Source organism: Sus scrofa, chromosome 2 (genome assembly GCF_054392235.1).
Source record: "Sus scrofa isolate SSC_HxYL_T2T_F1_AM1 chromosome 2, Sscrofa_HxYL_maternal_Yorkshire_Landrace_v2.0, whole genome shotgun sequence".
NCBI lineage: Eukaryota > Metazoa > Chordata > Mammalia > Artiodactyla > Suidae > Sus > Sus scrofa.
In genome coordinates this window covers 61,305,001-61,316,502 of record NC_139384.1, presented here as the reverse complement: position 1 = coordinate 61,316,502, position 11,502 = coordinate 61,305,001, and the positions used below count along the sequence as shown (strand labels likewise).

The 11,502-nt window shown below is 41.9% G+C and overlaps 1 protein-coding gene across 3 annotated transcripts in view; it reads left to right on the top strand.

Annotated features, from left to right (window-relative positions):
• The first annotated feature begins 1,416 nt into the window (after window positions 1-1,416).
• The window catches only part of PGBD2 (piggyBac transposable element derived 2), a 43,517-nt gene continuing 33,431 nt past the window's right edge, over window positions 1,417-11,502 (top strand). For all 3 annotated transcript variants that reach the window (XM_085012156.1, XM_021083387.2, XM_085012157.1), the window contains exon 1: window positions 1,417-1,576. The gene's annotated coding sequence lies outside the window, so the exon portion shown is untranslated. The remainder of the gene's footprint in view (window positions 1,577-11,502) is intronic.

Sequence of the window (11,502 nt, the reverse complement as noted above, 5' to 3'; positions counted from 1 at the left end):
TGTTTATTATTTGTTTCTCTCACTGGAATATAAGCAGTGACTGTCACAGATAACATTTCATAGATACTTGTTGAATGAATGAGATATAGGTTCTGGGGAACAAAGCAAGGTTAGAAACACTGCCCTTATATTATTTAAAATAGCATCCCAGTCTCCCAGGGCTCATCTTCTACTCCCTTAACTTGCTTCATTTTTCTTCACAGCATCTATCATTTTTTTAAATTTATTTTTTTATTAGAGTATAGCTGATTTACAGTGTTGTGTCAATTTCTGCCATATAGCACAGTGACCTAGTCATATATACACACATGTTCTTTTTCTCATGCTATTGTCCATCTCAAGAGACTGGGTATAATTCTCTGACACTGTTTCTTGAGTGCCTCCACTATTAGAAAGTGAGTGCCATGAGAACAACTTTCTGTTCTCTGGTGTACCTGGTTTGCAGGGCATCAATATGTATTTGTGGAATAAACAATGACAAACTGGAGTGTGCCTTTGGCTCCAGAATCTCACAAATGGGGATGCTAACGTATTTTTCTGACCCAGGTGATTTGGAACACACTTTACAGTGACCAAAACTCCTATGCAGAAGTACCAGAGTGGAGAAGCAATACAAAACCTTCACTACTTTGCCTTCTTGTGGAATGTTTAGCATGGTTTGGCCCCAAGGATTTTTGTGTTTAGACAAACATTTGGAGGACAAGGCACCCTTTTTTGTAAAGCACACTGTCTTATATACGTGGAAAGGGGATTTTACTTCCCCAGGGTATGTTGTCTGCAGACCATCTTAATTTTAACCGATGAAGCAGGGAGGTAGTATGCTACTGGCACCTAGTGGGTTAGAGATGAAGAGTGCCCCAGATCCTAAACTCAGGGATGCCAGATTTATCAAATAAAAATACCTGTGGATTGAATTGCAAGATGAAATACATAACTCCTACATAAATTTTAATCTTAAAGTATACCTTTGTTTATCTGAAATTCAAGTTTAACTGGGTGCCCTATATTTTATTTGGTGGTCTTAACGATAATACACAGGACAGGTCCCCCGCAAGAAAGAATTATCCAGACCAAAATATCCAGGAGTTGGGCCAGGAATCTACGAATTGTTGGGCCTGGCCCCCTAGTCTCTGATTCCCGGTAGGTCTGGGGGTGGGACCCCAGGTTGCGCATTTTTATGAAGTTCCCAAGTGAAGCTGTTATTGGTCAGGAACCATAAAGGGGAACCAACGACCTAGAGAGAAAAATAGCTTCATGAATAGCAGCAATGAAAGTATGCAGGCTCCAGGAAGGCAAGGGACATTTCTGCAATTAAGCCCTTGCCTCTGAGGTACTTCCCAGTTCCCTCTAGGCGCCACCAAGGCGCCAAAGTCTCAGTGGTCGCTCGGATCGGGGGCGTGTCCTGGGCAGGGGCGTGTCCTGGGCGGGTAGCGGGAGCAGGGTCGAGGCAAGCTGAGAGCTCTCGTGCCGGACGTTGCGCTGCCGCGACGCCCGACGCCGGCGGGGCCGAGGCATTCCGGGCTCTTCGCTGTCCGTGGCATCTGGCGCCAACTTGCGGTTCTTTGGCCTGTTCAGGGTAAGTAGGAGTCGCTCGGCTCGCCCCGCTGACCGGCCCTGCTTGGATGTGGGCGTGGCGGACTCTGGCGTTGCGTTTTCTCAACGGTGCACGAGGCGTTGGCCCCCAGGGTAGGTGGGACCAGGACCGGGACAATGGACCTTCGGGCGCCGAGCTCGGAGGGCCTCACGGGGGCGCTCCCGCCGTGGGACGGGGAGGCGGGGCCGAGGTCGGGATGGGAGCCTTTGGGCAGGGTCAGGCTGCTGGTGGGCGGGGCGCCCTAAGTGGTTGTACTAAGGGAGGAGCGACCTGGACCCTTGGGCGGAATCGGGGGCGGGCCGGCCTGAGGCCTGATGGATTGCGGGCGGAGCTAGGGCTAGGGCGGAGTGAGAGAACATCTGTGGGCGGGGTCGGGCGGTGCGGCTCCCACGCCCCGCCCCCTCGGAAGAGAGGCTGTTCCTTTGGGGGGCGCGCTGAGTGGGGGCGTTTCTGACTTTTCTATGGCTTGGGCCTGCTTTTGGGATCGCCGAGGTTGCAGAGGGTCTTTGTTTCCCCGCCCTCCCCCCCCCCCCCCGTTTTCGTTTAGTGTTGAGATGGGTAGAAGGAGGAGGAGGGCCGCCTATCTCACAAAGGCCCTTCCTGAGCTGTTTTGCGCCAGGCTTAGATTTGAGGCATTTACGTTTATAAAATGTCTTATTAAAAACATCTTTTTGTAAAGTAACTTAAAAACAGTTTACAAACTAGTACAAAGAATTTGAACATTCTAGGCACTTAGGTTCCACCAAATGGTAACGTCTTATTTAGAAGAACAATTAGCAAAACCCGCACACTTAATGTCTACAGGCCTTATTCAGAGCTTTTTTTTTGATCTCAACCATTTCCTTTTTATGGTATAGGATCCAAGTCAGGATTCAGTTACATTTAGTTGTATTTCGTTGGAAAAATTTATATTATAAACAGTGGAGGCTCCCATACCTCCAGGATCCTTCAGAGTGGCCCTGGGAGCACCACATTTCAAAGCGAAGAGGCTTTTCTTTCCGGAATGCCACCGCTGGGCCTCTGGGCAGCTTTGGCACAGGTGATTACCCTCTCTGCCTTGACCTTTTTGGTGCTTCGCTGCTCAGCCTCTCCTGGTTCTCCTGCCCTTACATCTCTGAAGATGCCCTCCTTGACCAGCTTATCTTTCAATGTGGGCTTCCTCTGTGGCTGATCTCTTGTGGCTTCAAGGATTATTATGGCTTTGAGAATTCCACAAATCTTCTGAAAACTCAACTTGTTTGACTTCAGCCTAGGTCATTTCTCTTTCTCAGACCCAAAGTCTATGACCTGTTGGTACTTTTCTGGGTTATCTCAAAAGCATTTCCATCCCAATGTGTGCAAAATATAGCTCCAGATCACCCACATCTTGTCCCCTTCTAGTGCCCCTGGCCTCTGTGAATGGCCCTACCCTAGCCACTCAATTTTAACCCTGGGAGGCCTCCTTGATTAGCCCTTTCCCTACCCCACAATCAATCTAGGCTTGTTGGTTTTTTTTTTTTTTTTTGAATCCCCTTTGGGCTAGCCCACTTTTCCCCATAGGCACCACCATACTGACTTTCTCTCTTTCTCTCTGTGCTCTCACTCAGTTGACTATACCACAGTCAGAATAAACTTTGTTAAAATGCAGGCCTAATTGTGTCATGCTCTGCCTGTAATCTTTTTTGATTATCTTTTGCTGTAGGATAAAGACAAGTATCTTTAACAGTGCCTTCAAGACCCTGCATAGCTGGCCCAGGCTTTTTGTGTACCCTCTCTCCCTCTGGTCTCTGTCCTGTCTTGACTGGCTTTGCTTTCCTCCTTATTTGCTGTTCTTGCTGCCTGGGGTTCAATTCCCTACCTAACAAGAAATTCTTATTCTTTGCTGGTCTCTGTTTAGTCATCTATTCCTTAGGGAAGTGTTTTGTGACTTTTCTGACTATATCCAGGCCCTGTTTTCCAGGTCCTGATCTCTTGCATTGCCTCTTTTTTGATAGCCCTGTTAAAGTGGCAATTTTATACATACATGTGTAGCCATCTAGTAGACACTTCTGATCTTTGCCAAAGAGTGAAGAATTGATGGGGTGCTTAATATGGCTGCCCAGCAAGCTTTGTGTGGAAATCATTTCTATTGGGAATTTGTTTAGCCTCTCGGGGCACGGCTTACTCTTGTCCATTTTCTCTGCTGGTTTTGGTTGGCATGGAACCACACAGTAGGTGTTGGAGGGGCTGGGGAACACAGCCTGAGGACCACGGAAAGGAAGAAATGGCTTCTTCTGTCCTTCCTGCCTAGCTACCCCTTTTGTCCTTGGCTGGGTCCACTGTATTAATTGACTCTCCATTAATAGACATTCCCTATGCATAGTTTCAGAGAATCTTTAGGAATGCATTTTGTTTAGGGTCAATCAGATATTAAGAGTTCCTAGTACTTTTCTAAATTAAAAAAGTACTTAAAGCCAAAAAGTGAAGGTGAAAATGAAAGCCGGCTATAGATGAGGATGACTGCTTCTTACAGCACAAGTTGTTCAGTTTAACAGGTATTTATTAGATGCCAGCAGCTGTGTTGGCTTCTAGGGATACAAAGGTGAATAAATCCTGTATCTGCCCCGTCATCAGAGGGCATGTGGTGGGATCGTGTGTAGTAATCGAGGTAAAAGCTGTGATAGAAAAAGCTTCAACTTGAAGAAGCAGGGTGCAGGGTATGGATTGCCCTGATTCTAGGTGGGAGGAGACTGGGGACTGAGCTGGGAGTGACATTGGCCTGTTTCCAGGGTTTATAGGACTGTGACCTTGGGAGGTTTTCCTTAGGCTATAAGGATGGGCTGGTATACGAATGACTGGTTGGGAACTGTCATTGAATGTTGGTGAGTGCACAAGGGCACAACAGAGGAAAAGATGATGAGATTAGCTGCTGAGGGTAGTGTAACTGTGAAATGGTAACCCAGGTTATATTACCTGACCTAAACCCAACCAGACATGGAAAAAGAATGTTTGAATTTTATCAATATCACACTGAAGCACCCTTCAATCAAAGAATTTCTGCAGCAATATGTATTGATACCTATAGCAATAGAAATAGATTATTATAAAGAACCTCAGATAAGGTTTTGCTGCCAGACAGTTTGTTGCCAAATTTTGAAAAAATGTTTAGTTTTCACAATGTTTTTGACTTTTGAGAATTGCGGGTGAGGGGTTGTGGATCTGAAATTCTGGCTACCACTTGTAGAGCCAGGCCTGTTGTATGTGCTTCACACACATTGACTATAATCCTCATAACAGCCCTATGATAGTTGGCATCACGAAGGTCCCATTTTACAGGTAAGGAGATGAGGGCACAGAGAAGGTAAGTGATTTGCCCACAGTCACTACTGGTGGCTCCATAGTCCACATTCTTACCAGACTGCCTACATGTGAAAAGGAAGTTGGGGAGTTGCAGGACTGGTCTTTCTCCTACACCTCAGATACCTGGGATCTGCAGCCAGCCTGTGTGAGTGTCAAGGAGGGTCAGAAGAGAAGGAAGGCAGGAGCCCTGTGGAGGTTGTGGTCACATATACAGTTTCATTTAATACTTGAATGCTTTCCTTGATACCCAGAGCTTGTGATCTGGTTGAGCATTGAGTTTTTCTTACAAACTGTAGAGGAAGTTAAGTGCAATGTCAAGTGCACTAGAGGAAGAGGAGGTGGGTGGGTGGAGGTCTTTTTCTTTTTCTTTTCTTTTTTAGGGCCACATCTGCGGAATATGGACATTCCTATGCTAGGGGTCCAGTTGCCAGCCGGCCTATGCCACAGCCACAGTGATGCCAGATCTGAGCTGCATCTGTGACCTACACCACAGCTCATGGCAACACCGGATCCTTAATCCACTGAGTGAGTTCAGGGATCAAACCCATGTCCTCATGGATACTAGTTGGGTTCATTGCTGCTGAGCCACTGTGGGAACTCCTTTCTTTTTCTTTGTTTTTACAGCTCTACCACCTATGGCATATGGAAGTTCCCAAGCTCGAGGCTGAATCAGAGCTGTAGCTGCAGGCCACGTTACAGCCACAGCAACACTGGATCTTATCCCCATCTTCGACCTACACTGTGGCTTGTGACAGTGCCTTCACCCACTGAGTGGGTGTCCTTAACCCACTGAGTGAGGCCAGGGATTGAACCCACATCGTCATGGACACTATGTTGGGTTCTTAACCTGCTGAGCCACAGTTGGCACTTTGGAAGGTACTGTGTTAACAAACTGGGATGCAGGTTTCAGGCTGGCTGGGCTTTGAAAATATTCAGGTAAATGATTTCATGAGGATTCTATAAGGAGGTTCTTCATGAGGGACATGGTTTATTGAGTGGAGAGAAGATTGTATTCTAATTTTCTTCCTCTAATTGCAAAAGATGTGTGCTCCAGAATCCCACAGATGAATACCTTTTCCCTCCCACTCCCTTGTCCCCAGAAGGAGTGGGTCAGCTTGATAGTATTTGCTCAGGTGTGTGGGACTGTCCCTGTGCCCCTGTGAGTGTGCACAGTATGCATCCAAAATATATATAAGGTGCATAGTCACGAAAGAACTTTGGACATTCCACTCAGTTTCAGAAACAAATACCTTGTCAACAGCATAGAAATCCCCTGTACGTCTGCTCCAGTTGCATTTTTCCAAACGTAACCACTATCCTGAAATTCCTCTTTTTTTTGGGGAGGGGGGCATGTGGAAGTTCCTGGCCAGGGATCGAACCCATGCCACAGCAGTGACATGAGCTGCTGCAGTGACACTGCCAAATCCTAAACCTGCTTTACCACCTGAGGTTCCTCTTAATCATTTACTTGTCTTTTTTTTGCAGTTTTATCATGTGTATGTGTCCCCAGGTAATATGTTTTTAATTTTATTTTACTTTTTGGTCCTTATAAAATGAAATCATGTAGTGAACTTTCTTTTCTTTTTTCTTTTTCTTTCTTTTTCTTAGTATCATTTATTTGCTATCCATTCAGTGGTGTGTGTGGTTCAAGTCCTTCACTCACTTTTTCTGCATCCATTCCATTTTGATGATGGCTATTTGGGCTGTCTCTAGTTTTTGCTACTGTAAATAAGCAGTGCTGCAGGGGGCATTCTTGAGCTGGTCTTCTGCAGGGGTTCAGTAGTTCTCAAATGGGTTAGGGGGGGAGATGGGGTAAGAGAAGAAAGGGAGACACTTTTGGTTGTCATAACTGGGAGGTGGTGTCTTTAGTAGATAGAGGCTCGGCATGCTATTAAACATCCTGCAGTGTACAGGACAGCCTTCCCACCTCCTCCAGCCCTCTCACGCAGCAAAGCATTGCCTAGCTCCAAATGCCAGTGCTGAGGCTGAGAACCCTTGCTCTAGGGTAAATAACTGGGATGGACTCTTGGGTGGGTGAGTTTGTGTGTGTGTTAAATTTTAGTAGATACTAATGTACTGTTTACACTCTTTTCAGCAGTATGTGGCCTCTTGCATTACTCATTGTCCTTTTTAAAACTTGATAATCTCTGCCTTTAAAATTTTTATCCACTTGATGTCTCTGAAATGCTATCTCAATGTGTTTTTTTTTCATTTCCTTTCACGTCTGTCTGCTTTTTGTATTTCCTTTGAGAAGTGCCTTCTGATATCATTTTACCCGTTTATGAGTTTATTCTGATGAACAGAAAAGTTCTTAATTTAAATGTAGTAGAATTTATCAATCGTTTTCTTTATGGTTAGTGCTTTTTGCCAGTTGACTTGAATCCTGCCAGGAGGATCCCCAGGTAGATGGGACTGCCTCCAGGACCACACTAGAGCAGTATTGAAATCCAAGTCTCAATGCTGCCTCAGGACCCAGCTGGCACTAAGGTCGTTGGGCCTGCTCCCAGGGGCACAGATGGGTGTTGCTGGGTCCCTGGGTGAGCAGGAGTGAGGGCAGAGCTAGACCAGATCACAGGGCTGCTTCAGGATCTGCAGCCTGGTCCAAGGCTGGGAGGCCTGGTACCAGGGATTTGGATAGCATGGCTCCTCCTGGGACCCTTATCAGATGAGACTGCTTACAAGACTAGCCAGGGAGGTCTGGAGCTCAGTCCACAGGGAGTTGGGACTGCTTTCAGTTTGTTGACAGAACCATGTGAGCTTGCCACCAGGGTGTGGGTCTGCCTTTTCAAAGAAGCTATCCTTGGTTTTGGGGTACACTGGGGTTTTGCAGCCTCCTACCTGGATCCCAAAGCTTCCCCAAAGGCACTTTTGTCTATGGTTGCCTAGCAAACCATCATTTGTGTAGGGAGATACAAGCTAGGGACTTCCTATTCCACCGTCATGCTAATGTCACACCCTGTCTCTGATTACATAGGACAAATATGTCAGTTTTGCTGTTCAAGTTTCAGTAATTTTGGCTGCCTGACCATCAATTACTGAAAGAGGTGTGTTGAAATCTCTTACTATTATGATGGATTTGTCAGTTTCTATAATTATATTAATTTACTGTGTTTTGAAGTTATATTATTAGATGTATAAAATTTTAAAGTATTATATCTCTCTGATGAGTCAAATTTTTTTTCCTTGTGAAGTTACCCTCATTTTCTCTGATAATGCTTGTTTTAAATTTTCTTTGTTATTTTTAATAGTTAATAAAATTTACCAAATTAATCACTTTTAAGTGCACATTTCAGTAGTTTTAAGTGTATTCATTGCACATTGTTGTGCAACTAATCTCCACGACAATTTTATCCAACAAAACTGAAGCTATCCTTTCTTGCCTACAGTGGATCATGTTGCTATGAACCTGGGTGTCTCTTTGAGAGCTTGCTTTCAATTCTTTTGTTTAAATGCCCAGAAGTAGGATTGCTGGATCATATGGTAGTTCTATTTTTAATTTTTTGAGAGCCACCATACTGTTTTAGTGGTTGCACAATTTTACATTCCTGATAGCAGTGTACAAGGGTTCCAGTTTCTCCATGTCCTAGCCAACATTTGTTATTTTCTATTTTCTTTCTTTCTTTTTTTTTTTTTTTTTTTTTTTAACATGGTCATCCTAATGGGTATGAGGTGATATCTCCTTATGGTATTGGTTTGCATTTCTTTAGTGATTAGTGCTATTGAGCATCTTTTCATATGCTTATTGGCTATTTGTATATCTTTAAGAGAAATGGTTGCTCATGTTTTTTGTCCATTAAGAACATTTTTAAAATTAAAATATAATTGATTTACAATGTTGTGTCAATTTCTGCTGTATAGCAAAGTGACTCAGTCATAAATATATATATATATATTCTTTTTTTAAAATTGTATTTCCATCATGGTCTATCCCAGAAAATTAGATATAGTTCTCTGTGCTATACAGTGAGACCTTGTTGTTTATCCATTCTGAATGTAACAGTTTGCATCTACTAACCTCAAACTCCTAGTCCATCCTACTCATATCTCCTCCTCCTCCTTGGCAACCACAAGTCTGTTCCCTATGCCTGTGAATGTTTTGTTTTTGTATTCATTTTTCTTTGTTTTGGTAGATAGGTTCATTTGTACCTTATTTTAGATCCCACATACAAATGATATTATATGGTATTTGTCTTTCTCTTTCTGATTTACTTCATTTTAATTGGGTCACTGTTTTGTTGTTAAGGTATATAGCAAGCAGTATTATACACACACACACACACACACACACACACACACACACATATGTGTATATATATACATTCTTTTTCTCACATTATCCTCCTTCATGTTCCATCACAAGTGACTGGATATGGTTCCCTGTGCTATACAGCAGGATCTCATTGCTTATCCACTCCAAATGCAACAGTTTGTATCTATTAACCCCAGACGCCCAGTCCATCCCACTCCCTCCGTCTCCCCCTTGGCAACCACAAGGCTGTTCTCCAAGTCTGTGAGTTTCTTTTCTGTGGAAAAGTTCATTTGTGCCATATATTAGAGTGCTTTATATGTTCTAGATATTAACTCCTAACTCCTTATAAGTAGATAATTTGCAAATATTTTCTCCTGTTCCATGTATTCCCTCTTTACTTTGTTAATTGTATCCTTTGATGAATTTTTAAGTTTGATATAGTCCAATTTGTCTATATTTGCTTTTGTTGCCTGTACTTTTTAAAAAAATTTTTATTTTATTTTATTTTATTTTATTTTCCCACTGTACAGCAAGGGGATCAAGTTATCCTTACATGTATACATTACAATTACATTTTCTTTTCCCCACCCTTTGTTCTGTTGCAACATGAGTATCTAGACAAAGTTCTCAATGCTACTCAGCAGGGCCTGTGCTTTTGATGTCATATTCAAGAAATTGTTGCCACATCCAATGTCATAAGTCTTTTAACCTATGTTTTCTTCTAAGAGTTTTATAATTTTACCTCTTCCATTTAGGTCTTTGATACATTTTGAGTTAATTTTTGTGTGTGGTGCAAGTTAAGGGTCCAACTTTATCCTTTTTGAATGGATGTCTAGTTTTTCTAACACCATTTGTTAGAGACTGTCCTTTCCTTATTGATTGGTCTTAGCACCCTTTTTGAAAATTACCTGACTTTATACATGAGGGCTTATTTCTGACTCACTTTTCTGATTTACTGATCTGTATGTCTGTCTTTATCTCTGTATCATACTCTTGTTTTCTGTAGCTTTGTACTTTGTATTAGAATGAGGAAGGGTAAGGCTTCCAACTTTGTTTTTCATTTTCAAAATTGTTTTGGGCATTTGGCGTTCCTTGATATTCTGCATGAATTTTTGGATAGATTTTTATTTTTGCAAAAAAAATGCTATTGGTATTTTGATAGAGATTGCCTTGAATCTGTAGATCACTTTGAGTAGTACTGATATATTATCAATATTGTCTTCCAGTCTATGAACATGAGATGTCTTTCCATTTGTTGGTTTTTTTTTTTTTTAAAGTGCTTTCATTAGTATTTTGTCAGTTTACAACTCTTTCACTTCCTTGGTTAAGATTGCTCCTAAATATTTTATTCTTTTTAATGCTGTGGTAAATGGAATTATTTACTTAATTTCCATTTCAGATTGTTCATTGTTAGTGTATAGAAATGCAGTCGATTTTAGTGTGGTAATTTTGATCCCTACAACTTTGCTGAATTTGTTCTAACAGTTTTGAAAATAATCTTTAGAGATTTCTGCATATAAGATCATGTCATCTGCAAACGGGTAATGCTATTTCTTCATTTCCAGTTTGGTCGTCATTTATTTATTTATATATAATTGTTCTGGCTAGGCCTTCTAGTATTATGTTCAGATGGACATTCTTGTCTTGATCCTGTTTGTAGAGGAAAAGCCCTCAGTCTTTCACTGTTTCATATGATGTTAGCCGTGGTTTTCTCCACATATGGCCTTTGTTGTGTTGAGATCATTTCTTTCTATTCCTAGTTTATTAAGTGTTTGTGAATGTTGAATTTTGTTAAATTCATTTTCTGTATCAATTACTATGAACATATGGTTGATTTCTACATGATTTTTACATTGGTTGATTTTTACATATTGAACTGCTCTTGCATTCCAGAAACCCCACTTTGTTGTGGTGTATAATCCTTTTAATATACTGTTGAATTCAGTTTGCTAGTATTTTATCAAGGATTTCTATATTAATATTCATGAAGGCTGTTAGTTTTTAGTTTTTTTCTAGTGCTTTTGTCTGACTCTAGTATCAGGGTGATGTTGGCTCAGTTATTCTATTTTTCAGCTCTAGGATTTCTCATTGGTTCTTTTTATAGTTTCTATCTCTTTGTTAATATTTTCATTTTGTTCATGTGTTTCCTGATTTTAATTGTCTGTCTCTGTTTTCCTTTAGGCTCACTGAATATCTTTAAGAAGTAGTTTTGAATTCCTCATTAAGAAATTAAACAGTCTGATTTTCTTTAGGGTCCATTCTGCAGTTTTATTTTGTTCCTTTGCTTGAGCCATGTTTCCTTGTTTCTTTGTATGCTTTGTGATTTGTTTTTGAGATTTGG